Raw genomic sequence first — 27,270 nt, forward strand, 5'->3', positions numbered from 1 at the left:
TTTTAAAATCTCCCTTTTCCTTTCTTTCTGGTGCCCGGTAGCCTGACCCTGCCTTGTTTATCTAAGATAGTAAAACAGGAACAAGCTAGTGGGTGTCACCACAGCTCTGGCTAAGACTGAACAACAGAATTGCCATGTCAAAGAGAATTTAAGTCCCTTAGCACTTGTGAGTGTTGGGCATCTTCTCTGCGACCATTCTGGGCTTTGACAGCTGGTAGCTAGGCATAGGCTGAGTGAGACTAAGTCAGTTGTCCTGAGCACAGGTTAGAAGGGAATGAGGTTCTTCTGCCCATCTGTTTGTCTGTCCATTCACCCATCATCCACCCATCCATCTACCCACCCATCCATCCATCCATTTATTTATCCATCCATCCATCCATCCACTCAGTCACCCTTCATCCTTTTCTTTTCCCTCCCTCCACTCTTCCCCTTCTCTACTTCCCTTTGCTCCATTCATCAATTCATCCATCAGTCCATCTTTCCATATGTCCATGCATCCACTCATTCATCCATCCACCCACTTACCCATCCACTAATCCACTTATCCTCCCACGTATCCACCCACTCACCCACCCTTCATCTCTTCCTTTCCCCCTCCCTCCATCTCCTCCCCTTCTGTCCTTCCCTTTGCTCCATTCATCAATTTGTCCATCAGTCCATCTTTCTATCTGCCCATCTATCCATCTATCCATCCACTCATCCACCTACCCACCTATCCATCCAACCATCTATCCATCCATCCATCCATTCACCCACCCACCCACTCACCCACCACCCACTTATCCATCTACCTATCCACTATCAATCCGTCCATATAACCATCCATCTACTCACCCACCTATCCATCCAAACAACCATCCATCCATCCACCCATTCACACACCTACCCACCTATCAATCTATTTTATAGGCACCAAGTCCCTTCTATGTACTAGGCAGTTCTAAAGATTTAGAAATGATGAACAAGTTCCCTGCCCTGTTCATCATTAGACTGAACCACATAATTAGGAGACAGACCATTAAACAAAGAAATGGTGATTTGAGAATTTCATCAGTGCTGTGAAGAATATGGTGAGAGAGCCATATTAGCTGGAATACTCACTAAGGTCTCTCTGAGTAAGTGACATAAAACCTAAGATCTGGAGAATGTCAAGGGGAGTGGATGTGACAAAGAGTTCTCTAGACACAGGGAAAGGTTGATTCTTTGAAGGAGAGAAGTAATTACTGCTTGAGGAACTGACTACAATTCTATGTGGCTGGACCCACTACCCCATGCATTTATGCATACATCCGTGTATCTATCCATCTGCATACTCATCCAGCATCCATGTGCACATACACCTTGCCCCTGCACACACTTCTATGCACCTATGCATATATCCATGCACCCACCATTTACTTATGCACATATTCATCTATGCACACATCCATGCACCCACACATTCATCCTTATACCCATTCACCCATCCATGCATGTATCCATCTACACACCCTTCTATTCATGTGCATATCCATCCAGGCACCAATGCACACATCCATGTACCCATCTCTCCATCTATGCACCCAAAAGAATTTCATTGACAACCTATAATATGACAGACATATCTGTCTTCTGTCACTTGATCTAATATACTAATATAACCACTGACCACTTCCTCCTTTAGGATACATCCCCTTATCTTGTCTATCAGGAAAGTGTACTTCCTGGCATTTCTCCTCTTCCTCTGGTCCCTATATGCCTAAAATGGAATATGCAAAACTTGCCCCCAAATTGCTCTTCCACTAGATTTTCTCTTCTTAGTAAATGACATTACTATCTCTCTAGTTATTTAAGCTGGAAATCTAGGAGTCATTCTGATTCCAAACCTATCCTCACTCTTTGCTTGCTGTATGTCCCAGGCCATGTAAATTATATCTCCAAATATATGTCAAATCTGCCTGCTTCTCACCACTACCCGTGTTTCCCCGAAAATAAGACATCCTCCAAATATAAGACCTAGCGCATGGAAAGATAAGACATACCCTGGAAATAAGACCTAGCACAACTTTGGGAGAAAAAATTAATATAAGACACTGTCTTATTTTCGGGGAAACAGGATAGTACCCTAGTCTTGCCTGGATAACTGCAGCAGCATCCCATCTGGTCTCCTTGCTTTCATACTTGCTCCCCTCCAAAGCTTTCTCCACTTGGAGCCAGGTTACTCTCTCAATTCTCAAATTAAATCACATGACTCTCCTGCTTAAAACACATTATCTATAAGTCATGGTCCATCCTGCCTACCTCAATGGTCTCATCTCATTCTATTTTCTCTCTTACTCAATGTTACCCAGTCACATTGACCCTCCCCCTGCAAGTTCCTTGAATGCTTTTCTCATCTCAGGACCTTTGCATAGGCTGTACCCTCTGTCTGACACATTCTCTCCCCATTTCGCCCCTAGTTGACTCCTACTGAACATTCACATTCTGGCTTAAAACTTTCTTCTTTTCTGTCCCCTAACTCAAAATAGCACCCCTCTGTTTTCTGTTGAGATACCCTGTTCTTTTTTTTTTTTTGTAGCATGATTCCTGGTCAAGAACTATATTTATTTCTATGCTTATTTGTTTAACATCTGTCTCATAACACTGGAGGCTCCTTGAGGCCAAGGACCATGTCCGTTTTGTTCACTATATGTCCCTACCACCTCTCCCAGAGCCTGCGTATCATTTAATATTTATTGAAATAAAATAAAAATTTCTCTGAGAGCTTTTATCTTATGGGGGTAATGTATGTTCACATAAAGAAAATACTGAGTTCTATAAAAAATAATTCAGAGATCGAAGATGGCTGCCGATGGGAAGACAGGCTGCAAGATAGTGTGTGAGTGAGAGAACAAAAGGAGAGTGTGTGGACATATGGGGAGTGTCTATTTGTGAGTAAGGGACAGCTATATTCTAAGGGACTGTTGGGGACTGCTGGACTGGGCTCCCCTGACTGGGCAGCCTCCACTGCTGCTAAAATCTCTCCCAAAGTGACGGGCTCTGTCACAGAGACTGCACCATCCTGAAGGGGAGAATGGCTGTGATTGGAAGCCTAGCTTTACCTTAAACTGGGAAGAAATGGATACCTGCCAGAACCCTACAACCACAGCACCCAGGGACCAGCTGTGAACCCATGAATACCGGGTCTCAGGCAGTGTGAATATGCGACATGGACGAGCTCTGCACCTTCTCACAGGAAGGTCAGATCTTGCCCAGAGAAAGACAGTGCAGGAGAGAGAGAGAGAGAGAGAGAGAGAGAGAGAGAGAGAGAGAGAGAGCGCGCGCGCGCGCTACATAACCAGACACCAGGAAAGGAGCAATCATGGGGAGACAAAAAAACAGCTTGCGTACAAAAAAAGGAGCCATCACCAGAAAGGAAATAAATGAAATGGAGGCAAGCAACCTTTCAGAGAAAGAATTCAGTGAACTAAAAGACAAGATAGGGAAAAATACCCAAGCAGAGCAGCATCTAGGAAAAAAAACCAAAACAACAACAACAACAACAACAACAACAACTTAGGAGGAGAACCTAAGGGAACTTTGGAACAACACAAAACAAAACAATATGCAGATTTGGACGAGAAGTCTGCTTATTGAAGAATGAATAGAAGAAACAGGAAGTGAAGAAGGAACAGAGCCATAAAGAATAAAAATGATGACAAACAAGTACCTATCAATAATAGCTTTAAATGTAAATGGATTAAATGCCCTAATCAAAAGACATAGGGTAGCTGAGTGGATAAGAAAAATGATCTATATATCTGCTGTCTATAGGAAATCCACCTCAGAAAAAAAGATTCACACAGACTGATGGTGAAGGGCTGGAAAAAGGTATTTCAGTCAAATGGAAATGAAAAGAAAGCTGGGGTACCAATACTTATATCTGACAAATTAGATCTCAAAATGAAGTACATAACAAGAGATAAGGAAGGACACTTAATAATACTAAAGGGAGCAATCCAACAAGAAGATATAACTCTGGTAAACATATATGCACCCAATACAAGAGCACCCAAATACATAAAAAAAAAACTTCTGGAGAATATCAAGGGAGAGATTGACAGTAATATAGTCATAGTAGGGGTCTTTAATACCTCACTAATATCACTGGACAAATCCTCTAAACAAAAAATCATCAAAGAAACATAATCCTAAATGACTCACTAGATCAAATAGAATTAACATCCTTCAGAACATTTCACCCCAAAGCCATATGGGTCATTTTCAAAGATAGATCATATATTGGGACATAGGCAAAGTCTCTTAAAATTCAAGAAGATAGAAATCATATCAAGCATCTTCTCAGATCACAATGGCATAAAACTAGAAATCAACTACAATAAAAATAATAAAAAAATTCAAACACCTGGAGGCTAAATAGCACGCTATTAAATGACTACATTACTAGAGAGATCAAAGAAGAAATAAAAACACCATGACAATAACTGAAAAAACACAACAATCCAAAATCTATGGAACACAGTGAAAGCAGTCTTGAGAGGGAAGTTCATAGCTCTACATGCCTACCTCAAAAAACAATAAATGGTAATTATCTAACCCTTCAACTCAAAGAGTGAGAAAGAGAGTAACAAGAAAAGCCCACTGCAAGCAGAAAGAAGGAAATAATAAAGATCACAGTGGAGGTAAACAACATAGAGTCCAAAAAAAAATACAAAAGATCAACAAAACCAAGAGCTGGCTCTTTGAAAGGATAAATAAGGTTGATGAACCTCTAGCCAGGCTCACCAAGAAGCAAGGAGAGAGGACCCAAATAAAATCAGAAGTGAAAGAGGTGAAGTAACAACTGATCCCACAGAAATACAAATGATTATGAAAAAATATATGAACAACTCTATTCCAACAAAATGAACAACCTAAATGAAATGGACATATTATTAGAAAAATACAAGCTCCTAAAACTCAGCCAAGAAGAATAAAATAACCTGAATAGGCCAATAACTACCAAAGAAATTGAAACAGTGATAAAAAAAATCTTCCAGCAAACAAAAGCCCTGGTTTGGACAGCTTTATAGGGGAGTTCTACCAAGCATTCAAAGAAGAACTAAAACCTATCCTCCTCAGACTATTACAGAAAATTCAAGAGGAAGGCACACTTCCAAGTTCTTTCTATGAAGCCAGCATTACCCTAATCCCAAAACCAGATAAAGACACCACACACACACATACACACAAAGAGAACTACAGGCCAATATCCTTGATGAATATAGATGCTAAAACCCTCAACAAAATTCTAGCAAATCATATTCAGCAATACATTAGAAATATCATATACCATGACCAAGTGGGATTTATAGATTCAATTTAATACCTATTAAAATACCAATGATATATTTCAAAATTTAGAACAAAGTGTCCAAAAATTTATCTGGAATAAAAAAGGACCCTGCATGGCCACCACTATCATGAGAAAGAAGAACAAAATTGGAGGTATCACAATACCAGATATCAAGCTATATTACCAAGCTATGGTTCTCAAAACTTCCTGGTACTGGCATAAGAACAGACATATAGACCAGTGGAACAGAATAGAGAACCCAGAAATTGACCCAAGCCATTATACTCAATAGTTGACAAAGAAGGCAAGAGCATACAATGGTATCAAAATACACTTTTTAATAAATGGTTTTGGGAAATTTGACCAGATACATGAAAAGAGAGAGAGAGAGAGAGAGAGGGGGGGGGGGAGGGGGAGGGGGAGGGGGAGGGGGAGAGGGAGAGGGAGAGGGAGGGGGAGGGGGAGAGGGAGGGGGAGAGGGAGGGGGAGAGGGAGGGGGAGAGGGAGGGGGAGAGGGAGGGGGAGAGGGAGGGAGAGAAGAAACTAGATCACCAACTTACACCATATACAAAAACAAACTCAAAATGGCTAAAGGACTTGAATGTAACATGGGAAACCATAAAAATCCTACAAGATTCCATAGGCAGCAAAATTGCAGACATATGTCGTAGCAATATCTTTACAGACACAGATTCTAGGGCAAGAGAGACTAAGGAGAAAATAAACAAATGGGACTACATCAAAATAAAAAGCTTCTGCACAGCAAAAGAAACCATCAACAAAACAACAAGAAAGTCCACTGCATGGGAGAACATATTTACTAATGTTATCTCCAATAAGGCTTAATATCCATCATTTACAGGGAATTCATACAATTTAACTAAAGGAAGATAAACAATCCAATTAAAAAATGGGCAAAGGACCTAAATAGACACTTTTCGTAAGGAGCATTCAGAAAGGGAAGAGACATGAAAACATGCTCAAAGTCACTAATCATCCAAGAGATGTAAATCAAAACTACAATGCAGTACCACCTCACACCTGTCAGAATAGCTATCATCAACAAATGACAAGTGCTGACAAGGATACGGAGAAAAAGGAACCCTCCTTCAGTACTGGTGGGAATGCAGACTGATGCAGTCATTGTGGAAAAGTTTGGCGTTTTCTCAAAAAATTAAAAATGGAACTGCCATTTGACCCAGTAATACCACTTGTAGGAATATATCCCAAGAAAACAGAAACACCAATCAGAAAGGGTATATGCACCCCTATGTTCATAGTAGCACAATTTACAACAGCCAAGACTTGGAAACAGCCTAAATGCCCATCAGCAGATGAGTGGATTAGAAAACTGTGGTACATCTACATAATGGAATACTATGCTGCTATAAAAATGAAGAAATTCTTACCATTTGCAGCAGCTGGGATGGGACTGGAGAGCATTATGCTAAGTGAAATAAGCCAGTCAGTGAAATAAAAATACCACATGATCTCACTCATTTATGGATAGTAAAGAACATTATAACCTGATGAACGAAAAGATAGATACAGAGGCAGAGAAGCATCGAGCAGACTGTCAACTTACAGCAGGAAGGCTGGGAAAAGTTTGGGGGGCAGGGGGAAAGGTAAGAGATCAATGGAAGGACTTGTATGCATACATATAAGCATAACCAATGGACGAAAGACACTGGGTGTGTGTGTGTTGAGGGCATGTGTTGGGGGGGTGGTTTAGGGGAGGCTGGGGAAAGACCAATGTGGGGAAAAAGGAGACATATGTACTACTATTTATAATACTTTAAATAATAAAAAATAAAATAATTCAGACCATAAAGGTATCTAACCCATTGGTTACTCTGTGCCAGACATTGAATTAAGTGCTTTCTATGTATTATCTCATTTAGTCCTCCCAGCAGCACCATGAGATAGGTGCTATCACTATCTCCAATTTATAGAGGAAGAGATTGAGGCACAGAGAGGCTAAGAAACTTGTCCAAGGTCTCACACACACTTAATGACAGAGCTGGGGTCTGGATGTAGACCTGACGGATTCTCAAGTTCTTGCCCCTTAGTTTCAGTTCCTCAGGGCTTTGTCGTTACATATTTTCAGACTTGAAAAGGAGATTCTGGCTTTCCCGGTGGTCCTGATGGAGTACTTGAAAGGTCTTTCACTTTAAGGCAGGAGGTAGACCAGATGAACCACACCTGGGACTCCATCCAGCACTGGTGCGCCTGAAAGGTCCTACATTGCAGGGAGCACCTAGATGCTTCCTCACACTTTGACCATTGCAAAGTTTGGTGGTAAATTTGAAGCCAGTCAGCAGCTGATGAGCATCTGGGCCTGGGGTTAGGGGGGTGCCCTTCTTTGCCTTTGGTGTTGGATGGCCTGGGATAGGAATGATCTGGCCGTCTGCCCAAAGCCTTTCTATTTCTTCCTATTCCTCCTTCCCCTGGGATCTGGAGCTGGAGCCTGGTTTTCAAATTGCAAGATAACGATCCGATTTAGTGATTTATCCGATTAGGCTTAAATGTATTTATTACATGCTTAAACATATTCCAGCGAGCTCTGAAAACAAACCGCAGGGCTGCCCTGGGCTGAATTTCCGGGACCCACTGGAGCAAGTTCAAGAAATGCCTAATCCACTTAGAGGAAAACAGACCCAGCACTAATCCAATCGGCATCTACATCAGCCAGCACCCCCCTCCGACTGCCCACAGCCTCTATGCTCCCCAAAGCTTCCTCAGGAGGTTAGGAGGGGTCAGGGGGGTCGGTCTTCAGGGGGTCAAGGTCACCTCAAATTTAATGCTCCTCTGAATTCTCTCCATAGAACTGGTATGGGGGGCAGACCTTACATTCTCTCTATTTGTTGTTTCAAAATAATATTTATTCCTCTTTTTTATTGTAATATTTTTATTTGCAAAAGTCCTGGAAAATAAAAAAAATGTATAAAAACAGAAAAACTGCATCACCCATGATCGAGCCCATATTTACAGGTTGTACTGGGCTTTTTCAATATTTAAAAATGCTTTCAAAATTTTAATTGTGATAATTCCCAGGCTTTTTCTCTCCTTATGCATTTTTAACAAAATAGAAACAACATCAAATTATGTAGATTCTCTTAAATCCTTTTTCCTTCACTCAGTTGTTTTTTTTGGCCATGTCATTGATTAGCTTTTGAAAACACCACATTTAATAGCTATATCTCATTTCTTCATGTGGATGTGGTCGAATTTGCATAACCATTGGGCTTGGGTTATGTTGTGTTTTCATTTTTGCTGTTATTCACATGACCCCTCAACACATCTTTGAGCATCTTTGTATCATCTGGTCTTTGGATCATTTACTTTCATTCCACTTATTTTAAAGGTGGTATATATTTTAACAATTTCATTGAGATATAACCAACATATAATAAATTTCAAAAGGTATACAATTTGGTGAGTTTTGACATGTGTACACACAGGAACTCATTATCATGGATCAAGACAGGGGACATGTCTGTTACCCCCAAACTGTCCTTGAGCACTTTTATCTTCATTGCACTTTAAGATGGCCTCATGTGATCAGGGATGCTCTCTGCAGCTCTGGAGCCCCTTAGGAGGCCTGGGACACATCCTAGGACACGCCTTGCACAGAGAAGATGCCTTAGTGGATGTTTGCTGATGAAAAAATTCGGAGTAGGCCCCTATTTGCCATGGATGCTCTCAGCGACGGGGAGCTCACTCCCAAGTAAGTCAGTGCTCTTCCAGGCTGGCTTGTTCTGCGTGTTTCACCCTTGAACAATCTCAGACTGGCTTTCTAGAACCTCTCTCTCTCTCTCTCTCTCTCTCTCTCTCTCTCTCTCTCTCTCTCTCTCTCTCTCTCGCCTTAATTCTGCCCTCCTAACTTCTTGGGTGTGTCCTTTCCCTCTCATTCTTGACCACTCGTCCTTTCCCATTCATCATCTCCCTGGGATTGATGCTAAATATGTTGACCACAGTGGTGCATGGGACACACCCTCTCCCTGGCCCCACTGAGCTCGTGTTTTGGTGGGAGTGGTTAGACACTCATAAATAATGATTTACCCCGGATGAGTGATGCTCTGGAGGGGAGGGTTGTAGGAGCTATGAGAGCTAATAATGGGGAGCTGACTTTTTTTTGGGTGCTATGGTCAGGGAAGACCTCCATGGACAGTGACATTTAATGTGGCTTTTGATTATCAGAAGATACCATCTTATGCTGCTTTCCAGTTTTGTCTTCTCTGGACCGAACCTTTTCAGTTTCCATTGGTTCTCAATGGGCAGGCCTTCCAGAACTCCCAGTCCCCTGGTGTCCTGTGTCCGGAGAACACAGAATGCCTGTCTCTGAGGACGGTATTTGCCTAATCACGCAGCCAAGGACTGCACTCGCTGTCCTCCTCCAGCCACAGGAAGTTTTCAGCAGGATCAAAGGCTGGCTCAGAAGTGACAATAACCACAATAACAACAGCACCCACAAGCATTTATCAAATGCTTCTCCGGTGGTAGGCGCTGCGCTAAGCACTTCCTGGACACTCATTCACCTGCTTCTCCCAGCGACAATATAAGCTCGCCCATAGGAGTCCACTCGTCAGAGCAGGGACTTGAGTACATCCCAGCTTACTTAATTCCCATAGCAATCTAATGAGGTAGATGTTCTGTTACTCCCTCTTTACAGATGAGGAAGTTGAGGCACAGAGAGGTTAAGCAACTTGTCCCAGGCCACAGAGCTAGATCAAACTCTGAGTCAGTGGTGGGAGCAACCAAGCATGATACTGTCTCTCCTGAGCTTCTGTTTCAGGTGAAGAAATCAAGATTTGGTGGGGTAGGCCACCTCCCCAAGGTCAAATAGTAGCATTGGGATTTGGCCCCATTGCTGTGCCTCCAGAAGTCTGTCTGTATCCATTGTCATAGTCCTCTGGGGTCCACTGCAGGTCTTGTGGCTGACATCAGTGCTGGCCTATACATATGGAGGGGTTGGAAGAGGGCCTTTAGTAATGAGAGCCAGAGCTCAGATCTGGAGTGGGAGGGTTATCTCATTTCTATACAAATGTATAGCAATGATCTGGAATAAGTATCATGCCAACCCTTTCTTTTTGAATAATTAATTAGATCCATCTAATATCCCATGGTGTTTTGGGGAGGGTGCCTGAGGGAGGGAGACATCAGGTCATTATCTCTTGGGCCACACTCCGGGTCTCACAACGCTTACTAGAATGGTTTTGAAATTCAAATGCAAACAGACAGTAGGTCTTACGGGGTGTCTCTCCCAGCAAACTTTCTCACAGAGAGGCTCTGAAAGTCCTTGAATGGCATCGCAAAACTTTCATGAAGAAGAGTTGCCCTTGATTGAAAGCCCAGTTCTGCCTTGCGGCCCAGCCATTGCAGACAGAAAATGACCCACCTGGCCATTCATTTTCCCTGAGTCTGCTTTGTGCTGGTTTGTGTGATGGTTCGGGGTGCAGAGTGCGGGGTATGGAAGCCACCTCAACAGCTCTGGGGTAGAATTACTGCTCTGCCACCAGCAGGCTAATACACCACAGGCGGACTCGCCACTTCTATCTCAGCCTCATGGTGCGGAGTGGGTGGGCATCTCTATGTCATAGGGCAGTGTTTCCCAAAGTGTGGTGCGAGTGCCCCCACGGGTACGGAAAGAGTGTGGTGGGGGTATGCACTGCACCGTGCTTAGCTGCGCCTAATTCTACGTTCTCATGAGTACGAGGGGTACTCAGTGTTACGAAAATTATAGAAGGGGTACACATATGTCAAAAGTTTGGGGAACACTGTCATAGGGTGTTTGTGTGAATTAACTGCAGCGGTGCACCTGGAGCCCTCAGCTCAGTGCCTAGCCCCAGGGAAGGCAGCTGTTCCATTGGCTGGTTTCTGTGCGGGCATTGAGGATACAAGGGTGACTGTGCTGTGGACCGATGTGGACCTTACTCAAGGAGCACACAGACTGCAGGGATTGTGAACTCAATCACATGACCTTCCAAAGGTTCCATGATGTCTACAGCAAAGCCAGTTCACAGACACTTCTAAATGCTGTTGTTCCAGCTGCGACAAATTATTCCAAATTTGGTGTTACACCACCTTACTGTGCCAGTGAATTCTCAGGGCCAGGAACTGGGACAGGGGACTGTAGGGATGGTTTGTCTCTGCTCCATCCTGGCTGGGAATCAGAATCATCTAAGAGCTGACCTGCCCTCCTAGCTCTGGTGGTTGATGCCAGTGATTGACTGAAACCTCAGGTCCTCAGCAGAACTCCCAGACTTGGCCTTGCCCTGTGGCTTCCTGGGCTGCCACACTTAAATGTTCTAGTAGCCACATTAAGAAACAAGAAGCAGGGAACATTGATTTTTTCCAGCTTTATTGAGTTATAATTGATGGGGGACATTGTGTAAGTATAAGGTGTGCGATGTATGTAAGTGATGCGAAACAATGACCTCAATAAGGCTGCAAACACACCCTTCACCTCCCATAATTACCATTTTATTGTTGTTATGGTGAGAACATTGCAGCTCTACTCTAATGGTAACTTTGTATATAATACAGTATTATTTACTGAAGTCCCCGTGTTGGAACATTCATCTTACAACTGCAAGTTGACCTGGCAGCCACCATTCTACTTTCTGTTTCTATGAGTACAGTGTTTTTAGATGTCACATATACATGAGATCATACAGTATTTGTGTTTGTCTCAGTTATTTCATTTGGCATAAGGCCCTCATGCCTCATCCATGTTGTTGCAAAAGGCAGGATTTCCTTCTTTTCTATAGGCCATTGTTTGTATTACATATATACGTCACATCTTCTGTACCCATTCACCACTGGTGTATCCTTGTCTCCCTATTGTGACTAGTGCTGCAGTGAACGTGGGGGTGCAGGCATTCCTTTGGCATGGTGAGTTCATTTCCTTTGGACATATACCCAGAAGTGGGATCGCTGGATCACATGGTAGTTCTGTTTTTAATATTTTGCAGAACCTCCATACTGTTATCCATGATGGCTGCACCAGTTTACATTCCCACCACCAGTGCACCAGAGTTCTCTTTTCTCTACAGTCTTGCCAACATTTATTTCTTGCCCTTTAAAAAAAAATTATTCCAACATACATATTTTGGATATTAATTCCTTATCAGATATATGGTTTGCTACTATTTTCTCCCATTCTGTAGGTTTTCTTTTCATATTGTTGACTGGAGCTATTTTGTTTTCTTCTAGTAGTTTTATGGCTTCAGGCCTTATGTTTGAAACCTTAATTCATTTTGAATTAATTTTTGTGAGTGGTATAGGATAGGAATTCAATATCATTTTTTTTTTTTTTTTTTTTTTGCATGTGGATATCCACTTTGCAGCACCATTTATTGAAGAGACTAGAGGCCCAGTGCTCGAAATTTGTGCATGGTTGGGGGGGGGGGGTGTCCCTCAGCCCAGCCTGCACCATCTCCAATCTGGGACCCCTCAGGGCATGTCTGACTGCCCATTTAGACCCGAACCTAAATGAGCAGTCGGTCACCCTCTCGCAATCCAGGACTGCTGGCTCCCAATTGCTCACCTGCCTGCCTTCCTGTGATTTCCCCTAAGCACTCCTATCTGCCAGCCTGATCACCCCTTAACCACTCCCTGCCAGCCTGATTGATGCTTAACTGCTCCCCTGCCAGCCTGATTGCCCCTAACTGCCCTCCCCTGCAGGCCTGGTCACCCCTAACTGTCCTGCTCTCCTCTACAGGCCTGGTCCCCTCCAACTGTTCTCTCCTGCAGGCCTTGGTCCCCCACAACTTCCCTTCCCTGCAGGCCCAGTTGCCCCCCAACTTCCCTCCTCTACTGGCCTGGTCACCCCTAACTGCCCTCCCCTGCTGGCCATCTTGTGTCCACATGGGGGCAGCCATCTTGTGTTGGAATGATGGTCAATTTGCATATTACTCTATTATTAGATATGATAGAGGCCTGGTGCATAGGTGGGGGCCAGCTGGTTTGCCCTGAAGGGTATCCTGGATCATGGTGGGGGATTCCTTGGGGGATAGGGTGGCCTAGGCGAGGGGCTTGTGGTGGTTTGCAGGATGGCCACCCCTTCCTCCCCAGTGACCCAAGCAGAGGCCTGGTATTTGGGATTTATTTATCTTCTATAATTGAAACTTTGTGGCCTTGAGTGGAGGCTAGGGCAGGCCAGGGTGGGCAGAAAGCTTGGCTTCCTCCATCACCTGGGAAATCCAAGCCTCCTGCTGTCTCCATCTCTGTGGCTGCTGCCATTTTTGTTGGGATTTATTTATCTTCTATCATTGAAACTTTGTAGCCTTGAGTGCAGTCCAGGGCTGGCTAGGGTGTGCACGAAGCTTGGCTTCCTCCATTGCCGTGGAAACCCAAGCCTCCTGCTTGCTCTGTGGCCACAGCCATCTTGGGTGGGTTAATTTGCATACTTGCTCCTGATTGGCTGGTGGGTGTGGCTTGTGGGTATAGTGGAGGTATGGTCAATTTGCATATTACTCATTTATTACATAGGATAGCCTTTCCTCATTGGCGATCCTGGCTTCCTTGTCAAATATTAGCTAGCTATACAGTATATGTGTGGGTTTATTCCTGAGCTCTCAATTCTGTTCCATCATTTTGTGTCTTTTTTTGCCATACTGTTTTGATTACTATAGCTTTGTAATACAGTTTGAAATCAGGGTTGTCCCAGAGAAGAATGGGCTATTCTTTGTGCTGTACAGGGCACAGCAGGGCCAGCAGGGCATAAGTCATCCTGACCAGATTTGGGCTTCTTTCTGTTAGCCAGGTCTGCCCTTCGTGTAATGGATTTCTGAAGTACCTGTCACTGAGAAAGTGTGAGCTGGGACCTGACTTTGTTGGGCAAGCAGGAGAAAAATATCTCTTTATTTGTGGGTTCCATTAAGGGTCATTAATTTACCAAGTTTGATATTCTCTTAAAACACATCACAGCACATTTTAATTTTGATTTAATTTTGTTTTGTTTCACAACATTATTCTCATTTATTCATCTGTTTAGCTTTGCAATTTATAAGCTCATTAACTTTACTCATTTTTTTTAAAATTTCTATTTTCCCTTTTCTAAAAGCATCCAAAAATAATATCCCCCAAAACAAATAAACAAAAGACAAAGACTAGCTGCAGGTCTGTTTAAGCGCAGTTTAACCATCTCCATACTGCAGAAGCTGCCTCTCATTTCTTCTGCATAGTATCTGGGAATGCTAAGTGAGGGTTAAAATGTCCTGGTTCAATGACTAGTCAGTCCTTTAAAACTGACAGAGAACTCACTTAATATTAAAGCAGCATTTGATGGAGATACTGCAGGGACAGGAGTCATAGAGTCATAGTAGGTGAATTGCATGGTCTCGTTATTTGACAACCACAGTTAGGCGGAAATCCAGATCAGCTAGCAAGGTTCCACCACCAGCAGCTCACTGGTGGTCAGTCCTTGAGGGGTAGTGCCCTTGACCAAGGCTCAGCCTGGACTCTACTTCCTCCTAGTTGGGAGCTGTGTTGAGAGAGCTACAGTAATTGAACCTCAGAAATAGCCCACAGCCTCCAAACTTTAATTTCCCTCTTTCTTCCCCGTCACTTGAATCACCTTAAGCTTTCTAAATCACTGAGTTAATTAAGGTCAAACCATGCTATCCTCTTCCAGAGACCTAGTCCTCCTATCCTCATCTATTCCCCATCGCTGGCATCCCATTCACCCCCCCTCCCCCGTTCATTCAGCAAATGTTTATTGAGCCTCTGTAAGCTGGACTAGGTGTGAGGGATGAAGCAAGAGAGTAAGGTGGGCTGGGCCCCTGTGCTTGAGGAGCTTAAGTCCCAGGCCAGTGGTAAGTTTTATGAATAGCCAACAGGCAGGACAGAGGAATAGTGAGTGATGATACTCAGGTGAGGGGATAATTTTAGGTTAGGTGGCCAGGGACGAGCTTTGTGAGAAGGTGACAGTGTTTCTCAAGGGGGATTTTCCCTCCCTTCCCTAGCAGATGTCTGGCAGTCTCTGGAGGCATTTTTGGTTGTCGCAAACTGGGGGAAGGGTGGAAAAATCCTGGCATTGTGTGAGTATAGGTAATAACTCAAGAGATTACAAATGTTTGCCATTGTCAGGAAGCTCTTGCAGGCAGAGCACAGTTAATCACCTCCCAAATGGGACAGACCATAAATATTGTAGGAGCTCAGAGGGGGAGATGTCACCCCTGATTGGAGGGGGCCATGAAGGTTTAACAAAGACATCTGTGAGGCAGATACTAAAAGAGTGGCTTTCGGGTGTAGTTTTTGTTTGTTTATCTCCTTATTTATTACCGGTGGAAGCTCTTTGGGTGCAGAGGTCATAACTATCCGCTTTCATATCCTCAGTCCCTCAAGTTGTGCCTGGCACAGAGTGGATTCTCAATAAACATGTTGAATAAAGAATTCAATATATATAGGGGTTTTTCAAATGCATTTTATAGGCTAGGGTCCCCCCCCCCCCATCACCATACACACACCACACAAATTATTCCTTGATCAAGTGTATTAAATTCAATGAGTATAGTTTTCTTTCTGGCTTGGAGAATCTCTAAAAGAGGGAGTTAATCCAAACTTATCAGAGCACGAGGCCCCTCTTTCCCTCGGCACCTCTTAGTGCATTGGTGAGCTGCATTACTTAATGGAGCCGGTTTGTGGAATATTCTAAAGTAATAGTGTGTGCATCTTCTGTTCCTCTTCCCATTTCTTATATGCCACACGCAAGCCTTGCCTCTGTGGTTTTTAGGTAGCAGGGGGATACCCTGGAGGTCAGGTAGGATTTAGAAGTAGATTTCTAAAATACAGTGCAGCCTCAGTTTCCTGAGAGGCCCAGGAATCGTTTGCTTCCTTTCCTCTCGCTTTGTTTCTGGTGCGGGAGTCGGGTGAGAGTGACATTGTCTCCCCCATCAGCTCCCCTCCCTGGCAGGTCTCATCAGTGCCTGGCAGCTTCCCTCTGGCACCACTGAGCCCCACCACAAAAAGAAAGTGTCACAGCCACTGGGATGAAGTGGGCTGAGTGGAACAGGTTGGCATGACACGCCCTCTTTACCCACATCCCTCTGTAACGGATCCTGACAGGAGGGGGAGCTGGGAAAGATGGGTGACTGGTGTGGGAGGGACGGGCCCCTCTAAGAAGCAAAAGGCCTGTTGCCGAGGTCCAGCCAGTCTTTAAGCCTCTAAGGGACTCGTTTGAGTTTTGATTCCCAGAACAGTTGAGTCTGAATGTGATTCGAAAGGAATGAAGTTCTGCTGCACTGGTGTGGCTCAGTGGTTGAGCATTGACCTATGAACCAGGAGGTCACAGTTCAATTTCCAGTCAGGGCACATGCCTGGGTTGAGGGCTTCCCAGTTGGGGATGTGTAGGAGGCAGCTGATCACGATTCTCTCTCATAATTGATGTTTCTATCCTCTGAAATCAATAAAAACATACTTTTTTTTTAAAATAAAAAAGGAATGAGGTTCTGATACATGCTACAGCATGGGTGAACCTTGAAAGAAGACAGACACAAAAGACAACACACTATGATTCCAGTTCTGTGAACTTCCTGGAACTGATAAACCCATAGAGTCAGAAAGCAGATTGGCGGGTGCTGGGGGTTGGGGGAGGAGGTCATGGGGAGTGACTGATTCATGGTACAGGATCTCTTCTGGGGGTGATGTTATTAATGTTTGACCCTAGATTGAGCCAAACTTAAAATGAAGGAAGTTCTGCCTGGCCAGTGTGGCTCAATGGTTGTGTCTACCCATGAACCAGGAGGTTCATGGTTGCACAACATTGTGAATGCAGATACCACTGAAGTGTACACGTTAAAATGGCTAATTTTATGATATGTGAATTTCATCTCATTTTTTTTTAAAAAAAGAGATCCTTAGCCTGACTGTTAACTAAACAGATCCCTGAGGAGTTTTGGCAACTGGTCCAGACTGGAACAGGGAATCTCACCCAGGCTGCAGTTAGGCACTGAGAGCGTTTAAAACCCTGGCTGCCTGGGCTCCATGTGCAGAGCCGATCTCATGGTTCTGGGGTGGTGCCCAGGCAGTAGGAAGGGGGTTGGAAACCGTGGCAGGTGAGCAGTCAGAGCCAGAGCAAGTGTCCCCCGAATCCCACTCTTCCATCCTGGGCTGTCTTCATACCTATGTCCCTCCCAAGTCTTGACAGACAGGAGATGCTGGGCATTCATATGGTGCCTTCCACACTTCACTGTGCACATGAATCACCGGGGAGCCTGTTACACTGAAGATTGGGGTTCAGCAGGTCCTGAAAAGGGTGTGAGAATCTGCCTTTCTAACCAGCCCAGGAGGAGGCTAATGCTGCTGTGTCAGGCACCGCTCTCAGCCAGGTCTGAAATGCAAATAAATCAACACAGTTAACATTCAGGCCCTGAGACCTTTGAAAGAGCATTTGGCACAAGGCAGTTATTTAGTCCCATGCTCTGTTTATGCCCTCTGGTCATTTGGGGTCACTTAATCCTGACACCAGTTCTGTGAAGCAAGTATTTCGATTGTGCCTATTTTACACATGAGGAAACTGAGACTCAGAGGCACATAATGATCCAGCTCATGAGCAGGAGGGCTGGAGTCAATATTCTCAACCCCCGCCTCACCACCTCTAGAGAAGTGTGTCTCACTTCCGATCTCTGTGTCTTGGCCAAGATGGTTCGGAGATAGCCCCGGTGATATTCAGAGTCCGAATCAGCAGAGCTGAGCTGCTCCCTGACAAGGCGTGTCTGGGCATTGGAATGTAATAGGCTGGTCCTCCGCATGAAGAGCTCTGGGGGTGACTGTAGGGGCGTTCCTGTCTGTGTCTGATGGGGTGACAAGAACCAGTGTCTTGGGATGAAGATGACTCTGGTTTGCCTGGCTTTCCTAATTTTAGCAAAGCAAGTCCCAGATTCCTGGAGATGCCCTGGTCCTTGGCAGACTGGGTTGGTTGGCCCCCTACTAATCTGACTGAGTCCAGTTCCTTCACGACTTCCGAGGACCACAGGTTGGCGCTGCCAGTGGGCCTGATGTCTGGCGATGCCCCTCCTGTTCCCACCTGCGGCGTCTCGGTCAGTAACCATGGCCTTTCCACAGTGTGCCTGGCGACACCTCTGGGATTGTTCTGTGGTGAGAAGCTTAGCATTTTCAGAAGAGCTCGTGGAAGGATGCAGTTTTGATTTCAATCCTCATTAAGGACCCGGAAACATGGAAAGACTTAAAATATTTTTTAAATAGTTGAGGGATCTCATGAATTACTGCAGGAAACACATTATCTTGAAGGCTGGTTCCTTAATGGACTGGTCGGAGAGGTTTCTCTGTCTCAAGGAGGTGACAATAGTAAAAGCAGCATAATAACTACTGAAACGCAGCAGCAATGATGACTATGATGATGACTTTGACTGCCATTTACAGAGCACGTATCCAGGGTCTCCAAATGTATTGCAAACACTCTGACAAATGGCATGGTAGCAAGCAGGCCCAGCCAACTTTTTCTTAAAGGTCCAGACAGTAAATATTTCAGGCTTCTAAAGACCATATGGTTTCTGTTGTAACTATTCAACTCACCCTTTCTAAGGTGTAGTCAGCCAGACAACAGCCTGCAAATGAACAAGCATGGCTGCATTCCAGGTCAGTCCTATTTACAGAAATAAGTGGGCTATGCTTCGCTGACCCCTGATGTGGTGGTAAGAGAATGGTCTTTGGGAGTCACACTTGGGTTCCAAACACAGCTCTGCCACTTTCTAGCAGTGACCTTCAACATGTGTCACCTTGATCTCTCAGAGCTCCCGTGTGCTCATTTGTAAAATGGGGACAAGGAGGTGCCCAGTCTCACAGGTGTGTAGTGAGGGTTAAATGAACGAAGTCCCTGCATCATAGCCAGTGCTTAGTAAATGATATCTCCTTTATATAAGCTCCCCAGCATGGGGCGAGGGTGCAGGGGGCATCCTGTCCCCCTCTCAGATACTGTGGCATAAAAGCGATATATGTTGTCCAAACCCTCCTGTCAGTGGCCTGCTAGCTCACTGTCCCAGCCCTGGAAGGAACGCAGTGTTCCTCCCCCAGGTGTTCCCGAATGAGAGAGTGGCTGAAGGCCTTCTCCCTCTTTGTTTCATGCCCCATAAATCACTCTGACAGGGCTTGTTGTTACTCAACTCTGCACATTGTTTTGGCAGCTGCTGGTAGTGGGGCGGGGGCCGGGAGATCGTTTTGTCCAGAATTGCTTCAGGAATGGAAATGTTTTTTTGTATTAATTAATATTCATAAAATAAATCAGGTAAACATCCAGTAGCGACAATGCCCAGGACATTTATCAGTTCCAGCTTCAGAATGCAATTATTATTCAGATGGCACTGAGTCCCAGTAATGAAGCCGGCCTGAGGAATCCCATTTTTCCAGCGCCAGGTGGGCGGGGAGTGGGGGTAGGGGTGGGATGAGGATTCATTTTTCACTTTTATATGAAGAACTAGAGACCTCGTGCACAGATTTGTACACCAGTGGGGACCCTCAGCCTGGCCTGTGCCCCCCGCCAATCTGGGACCCCTTGGGGGATGTCAGACTGCCGGTTTTGGCCCACTCCTGCAAGGGATGTAGTAGTGTGCAGGTGGCCGGGGAGGAGTCTGAGCCCGGGCCGGGCACCGCTCCTGGCCATCCTGGCTTCACTGCACCTGCTGCCGCCGCTGCTCGGTAGCACTGCCATGGAGGCAGGAGAGGCTTGCGGCGGCCAGCTGAGTGGCGCTCCATCAGGGGGCCGCTCCTGCATTGAGCATCTGTGCCCTGGTGGTCAGTGCACGTCATAGCGACTGGTCAAATGGTCGACTGGTCGCTTAGGGTTTTATATATACAGAAGATGACACCCTCTTGTCAGAGTTGAGGCTGGGGGTCAAGATAGAACTTTCTTCTGAGCCTGAAACTTGGATGAGGAGCTTGGCAGATCCTGGTTCCAAAGATGCAGTGGGCTCCTGGGTGGTTCTGGGAAAGAGTTGGGGTAGGAAACAGAAGGGGATGGACCATGACTGGCCATCCCCACACCTGCTCTGTTCTGGGTGCCATCATTCTGTTCCTTCAGTCAAACTCAGGGCATCGGTTCTATTATTATTACTGTATGTCCATTTTAGCTGTCTAACTTAATACATTTTTTATTGTTGATACTATTTCAGCTATCTCATTTCCCCACCCACTTTATACCCCTCTTCCTAGCCCCTCTCATTCCCCCCAAGTCTTCACTAATGGATTGCCCATGTCCACGGGTTATTCATATAAATACATAGGCTCTTTGGTTTATCTCCTCATCCTCCCAACCCCACACTGAGGTATGTTGGTCTGTTCATGCGACTGTGCTTTGGATCTTATTTTGTTGGTCAATTCATTTGTTCATTAGATTCCACAAATAACTGAGATCATTTGTCTCTCAGATTGGCTTATTTTGTTAGTATAATATTTTCCAGGTCCATCCATGCTGTCCTAAAGGGTAAGAGATCCCTCTTTTTTTTTTTTTTTTTTTTTTTTTTTTTTTACAGCTGCATAATATTCCATGGTATAAATGTCCCACAGCTTTTTTATCCATTCATCTACTAATGGGCTCTTGGGCTGTTTCCAAATCTTAGCTATTGTAAATAATGCTGCTATGAACATAGGGGTGCATACATTCTTTGTGATTGTTGTTTTGGGGTTTTTAGGATATATTCCCAGAAGTTTAGGATCAAACCCAACTTCCATTTTTAATTTTTTGAGGAAACTCGTTATGTCCATTTTATAGATGAGAAAACTGAGGCTCAGAGAGAAGGTTAGGCAAAACAATGCCCCTCCTCCCATCCTCCATGTCCACATCCTAATCCTTGGAACCTGTAACTGTGGCACCTTATATAGCAACAGGGCTTTTGCAGATGTGACTCAGTGAAAGTCTTGGAGAGGAGGACATGATCCTGGATTATCCAGGTGGCCCGATATCATCACAAAGTCTCTTACAAGAGGAAGAGGAAGGCACAGGGTCAGAGTCAGAGAGAGGGTTTGAAGGTGCTCCTCGGCTGGGTCTGGAGATGCAGGAGGGAGCTGGGAGCCACAGGGATGTGGGAGGCCTTGAGGAGCTGAAAAAGCCAAGGAAACAGATCATCCCCCAGGGCCACCACTGTGGTGTTGCTGTGATTTTATCCCAGGAAGACTCTGCTGTCCAGGACTTGGAGGCACTAAATGTGTTGCCCTGAGCCACTTGGCTCTTGCAAACACTGCTACTGTGAGCACCTGTGCCAGGAGCTGCTTGAGCCCGTTTTTGGGCATCTGTAGGAGTGAAGTTGGAGTCGTGAGCTGGTTCTCTGTTTAACTTTTTGTGGAGCTATCATCTGGTCTTGGTGTCAGGTTGCTGTCACTGTTTCCCAGGATGCACTGGGGAAGCAGGACTGCCATGGCTGTGCCCTCTGTAACATCCCCAACTGTGATTCTGAACCTGACACACAGTAGGCCCTTAGGAAATACTGGTTGAATGAGTGATCAGTGAATGAGTGACTTTAGGCTGATCTCCCTGCTCGGGGTGAATCCCAGGGACTGCGGAGGCTTAACAGCAGGTCTGCGGCTCCCTGGGGCTCTCCTTGTGTGGGCTGTCATCACCATGTTCCTGCAGAGACAGAGAGAGAGCGAGAGCGAGAGCGAGAGCAAGGGAGAGCTGGGAAACTGGTTATCCTCAGACCATGCTGGCACTAGGTGCTATTGGCTCCACTCCAGCCTAGCAAACGGGGACTCGGGGGAATGAAGGGCACGTGCCTTGTAAGCGGCAGGGCTGGGGTTTGAATCCAGGTCTGTTTGACTCCAAAGACCATGCTCTTCGCCCAACACAGTGGTATTCTCGTGGGTAGAAAGGACACTCTCAGGAATGTAACATGGGTCAGGAAGTGTACTGGGCGGCTTACATCCCTTCCATTTCGTCCAAAGTGATAAATCTGCTGGTGATGGCGACGAGGACAATGCGTTGGTCCTTACTCTATGCCTGACACAGTGCCAAGCGATTTCGTTACTGTCTCATTTAGTCCTTAGCCACCATGTTACCTGGCAGGTACAATTCTCCCCAATTTAAAGACAGGTAAGTTGAGGCTCATATAGTTCCTTGTTCACAAATGCCCAACTAGTAAGAGGCATTACTGTTGCTGAAATGCAGGCTTCTGGCCCCAGTTTCCAGGCATGCTGACCCCACGTTCTCCTGGCACAACCTCCTTCCTGCACCTCGGGGCACATGTCATTCTCTGGGCACCAGGGGCATCTGGAAGAGTCGAACTGCTCCCAGAGCATCACACGTAGAGACAGTCGATACCTCATCGTGTTCTCCTGGTGTGCTAGCTGTTCCTTTTGGCAGGAGATCTTCCTGGGAGAGGTGACATCGTTTTCCAGAGTGGGTGTCTCGAAGAGGCAGGGTTGGGTGATGTTTCTAGAAAGATGACAGTGCTGATACATTGCGTTTCATCTATTTTCCGAAAAAGATAGGGTTTTGAACCTTGTGCCTGTAGTCCCTAGAGTGTAAGGTGTAGAAACAAGCTTCCCAGGTGCTTTCAAAGGCAAGGGACAAAGTCTCCTGCGGCCGAGGAAGGATGAGTGTGTGTCCCTTGGTGATACGAATCAGGACGACGTGTCAGGGGGCCATCTCTCTGTTAATAGAAGAAGCATGGCGCGTGCTTAGAAGGGGGGGCACGGGAATGCCTGTTAGCCTGAGGGCTCTGAGGCTGTGGGAGGCGGCCTCTTCCATCCCTGTCCTCCAGGAGCTGCCTCCTGACAGGAACCCTCCATACAATGTCACCACCATCATCCGGCAGTGAGAATGAAGGAGGAGCCGTCAACCCCATTCCACCCTCCCTGATTGAAGCTGGTGTGTTTTCCAGTCCCATCTTATTTATGTTTGTTAATTCTCACCTGAGGATATTTTTTCCATTTCTTTTCAGAGAAAGTGGAAGGGAGAGAGTGAGGGGGAGAGACAGAGCAAGAGTGAGAGAGTGAGACATTGACGTGAGATGGACACATTGACTGGTTGCTACTGGCTGCCTCCTGCATGCTCCCCAACCAGGAGCGAGGAGGGAATTCGTAATTCAGGTATGTGCCCTTGACCAGGAGTGGAACCAGAGAGACCCTTCAGTGCACAGACTGATGCTCTAACCATCGAGCACACTGGCCAGGGATTCCATCCTATTTAAAGTGACCATGATGTGTGTGTGTGTGTGTGTGTGTGTGTGTGTGTGTGTGGTGGTGTGAGTGGGCATGCACCTGATGCAACACAACATTTGCTGTGGCGCCTTCACTTCTAAGAGACCCGGTTATTTTTAGGGATGATGTGCTCAACATAAAAATAACTGGTTATTTTTATAGTTGGGTGCATCAGTCACATTCTGACATATTCCAGCTCTGGAGAAATAGTGGCCAAATAGCATCAAAAGACAAGCAAGTGGATCAGAATGAGTCAGAGAGGGAGACAAAGCCCTGACAAAGCCCTAGGACCTGCGGCCAAGGGCCCGGGACAGGCTGCTAATCCGATTTAAGTGGCTGAGATTCCTAATAAGAGCAACCTTGGTTGAGGTTGTGCTGAGCCTGGCCCAGTGCCGAGCACTCTCCACGTAGGGTCCCGTCTACTCTGCAAGGCTCTCTGAGATGGGTGCTTCCACTGTCTGCTTTGCAGTATTCTGTGCACGTGAGACATGGGCGTTGGGCAGCCTGGTAAGGCACTGCACGGAGTGTTCCTGGCTCTGTGCAGAGCCTCTTGTCCTCCTTGTGTCTTAGCGAGGGAGTGTCAGGTCCTGCCCTTTCGATAAGCTCCGCGCATTCATACAGGGGCCACTTACTGCGGACACCAAGCTGTGCAGTTTTATTGTTTGGGGTTGGCGAGAAGCGCTGGGAGAGATCTGGAAAAGGCGGCTCTGTTCCATACAGAAACAGGGGAGCGATATTAGGGAGACACAACATTGCATCATGGTACAGGCATCTGGGAGGTGTGATGGTAGGCTCCCGTGGGGGTCTTGACCATTTATTTATTTGTTTGTTTGTTCGTTTGAGGGGTGGAGATGCGGGGGGAGGGGTGTAGGGCTGTGCTCAACTCCCAGGTCCCTTGGTCTAGAGTAGGGGTGTCGAACTCAATCAGAGAAGGGGCCAAAATCTAAAATCCAGCCTAAATCGTGGGCCGAATGGTTTACTGAACAGTCATAAACTGTCATTGTGATGGAAACGCAGCGGAGTGCAGTGATGACAGCGCGGTGCGGGCCACATTGCAAAGCCTGGCGGGACGGATTTGGCCCACGGACCTTGTGTTTGACACATGTGGTCTAGAGCTTCCAGCAGAAAGAACGCTGTCTGTTCTCATTCTCTTCCCAAGACTTCTCTTTCCCAGTTTCATCCTGTAGAGAGGGTCTGACTTCTGAACTTGGTGAACTACTAGGACATTGTTCTTTAAAATGGCTCCTTTCACAGAAGTGATTACAAAGCTGACAGATGTTTCAAGAATCTTCTGCCATCTTTTCTCTTCATTTCACATGTCTAGGCAGGTAGTTGTCCAAATCTTTCCATGAAGATCTGGAGAGATGGCACTCTTTCTCATTAGTCTGCTCTGGTGAAGTCTGGTAGTTCGGCTCACCGGAAAGCTCCTGCTATGCCTACCCATGTGGTTTGCTTATCCTCCCATTCCTAAATGATCTTTGCACTTTCCTCTGACTAATGAACTGATCGCCTGGCTTCCTTTCTCTCATTCATTTCTTCGTTCATTCCAACATCCTTGGGTGCCCACTCAGTGCCAGTCGTCTATGTGTGCTCTAGAGCCCAGGCTGGACAAGATCGGTGTGATCCATACAGACCTTGCAGTCGATAGGGAGGGGAGGAGAGCAACAATAAATGGGAAAAAAATAGGTGAATGCACATTTTAACTTTGCTACATGGGAAGGCAGTGACGGAGAATAACAAGCAGTTGGTTAGGGAAGGATGCTGGGTGGTTGAGCCCAGAGCTGATGTATATAACAAAAGCCCATTTATTTTGGTTTCCTAATCTTATTTGCTGTTTTATATCATTATAATCAGCCTTAGTATAGCGACTCGGGCGGGGGCACTGGGTTTTCACATGTGCTCTGTATGAAGACGTGGGCACTGTGGCTGGTGTTCAGGAACACCTGGGAGTCCCGTGTGTCTCGTGTGGTTGGGGCACTTCTCTCCCGGGGAAAAGCAATCCATCAGACGTCATTTCCTTTTTAATTCTCAGAGTAAGTAAAGCAAAGATAATGTTACCATTTATTAAGAGCCTACTTTGGTCTGAGTTTTCACTCTTCTTCCTTTATGTTATGGGTGTCATAAAACATGACGGTGGTTTGGGAGTATCTCCTGGACATTTGGAATATTTGTTGCGGGATTCTGGGTCTCCTTTGGACAATATCGATTTTTGCTTGTTCGGTTTGATTTTTGAAGCCACCAATCTGGTTAGATCAGACTGCGCATCTGTCTTGCCTTCTGTGGGAGGCAGTCCAGGGCCAGATCATTTTTCACAATTTTCAGTGTGCTTCCCTGGGTTTTTTCAAAGCAAGTGTATCATGTCACACACAGAATTAGGGACCCCCTTCTCCAGCTCTTTTCTTTAGGGGACCATTTTCTCTGGTCCTCTCTTCTGTTCTTCTGGCCAAAAGATGAGGGGAGGGGTTCAATTGGAGTTCAGCTTTCTGTTCCGCTACACAGTCTGAGTGACTGATCCTGTCCTTGGGGTGAAATGGTGAAAGGACAGAAAAAAAACCTCGTGGATTTCCCTCACGTAGTCCACATAACATTGGCTTCATCCCTAAGCGATGGGGTGGGTTTTCTCTTGGGCCCCTTGGTCTGGATGGAGTGCAGTGCTGGTGGGAATGTAGAATGGCTCAGCCACAGTGGGAAACAATTTGGTTTCTCAGAAGGTTAAACATGAATGAATATGTGGTCCAGCAAGTCCACTTCTATATATACACCCCAAAGAATAGAAAAATAGTTGTTCAAACAAATACTTGTATGCACATGTTCTTAATAGCCAAAAGGTGGGAACAACCTAAATGTCCATGAGCTGATGAATGGGTACACAACATGTGATCTAACAATATCATGGAATATTACTCAGCCACAAAAAGGAATGAGATTCTGACCCATGATGTAAATGGATGAACCTTGAAAACACTTTATAAGGTGAAAGAGACCAGTCAGCCAGATGGCATGGCTCAGTGGTTGAGTGTCAATCCATGAACCAAGAGGTCCTTGTTCAAATCCTAGTCAGGGCACATGTCTGGATTGAGGGCTCAATCCCTAATAGGGGGCATGTGGGAGGCAGCTGATAGATGTCTCTCTCTCTCATAGATGTCTCTATCTCTCTATCCTCCCCCACTTTCAAGTAAATAAAATCATATATATAAATATAAAAGAAGCCATGATGAAAGACCATGCATTGTATGATTCCACTTGTATGAACTAACTATCCAGAGTAGGTAAACTCATAGAGATGGGAAACAGTTAGTGGTTGCTGATAGAAAGAGGGAATGGGGAATGACTGCTTAGTAGGTGTGGTCTTTTCTTTGGGGATTGATGAAAATATTTTGAAATTGATAGAGACAGAATTGAAAAGTACTAAATGCCACAGAATTCAACACTTTAAAATGGTTAATATTGATTTCATCTCAATAAAAAGTAAATTAGAAAAAAAGAGCTTTGTTAAAACAGAAAAGCTACCCTGTTTCCCCAAAAATAAGACAGTGTCTTACATTAATTTTTTCTCCCAAAGTTGTGCTAGGTCTTATTTTCAGGGGATGTCTTATCTTTCCATGTGCTAGGTCTTATTTTCGGAGGATGTCTTATTTTTGGGGAAACACGGTATCTATCCTGAAGTTAGTGACTATAGGTTAATCGGGCCAGATCTCGTGGTGGGGAGTAAAATCCCAAATGATTTGTAGAGCAGGACCTGGGAAGCATTACCAGGTCAGAACCCAAGGTCTCTGCCCCATTCTATCTCCCAGATGACTGAC

General features: G+C 45.4%; 1 protein-coding gene across 2 annotated transcripts in view; it reads left to right on the forward strand.

Annotated features, from left to right (window-relative positions):
* Nucleotides 1-27,270, forward strand: part of KSR2 (kinase suppressor of ras 2) — a 271,878-nt gene that overhangs the window by 81,064 nt on the left and 163,544 nt on the right. The window lies entirely within an intron of this gene.

Source organism: Pipistrellus kuhlii, unplaced genomic scaffold (assembly GCF_014108245.1).
Source record: "Pipistrellus kuhlii isolate mPipKuh1 unplaced genomic scaffold, mPipKuh1.p scaffold_m20_p_20, whole genome shotgun sequence".
In the NCBI taxonomy this organism is placed as follows: Eukaryota; Metazoa; Chordata; class Mammalia; order Chiroptera; family Vespertilionidae; genus Pipistrellus; species Pipistrellus kuhlii.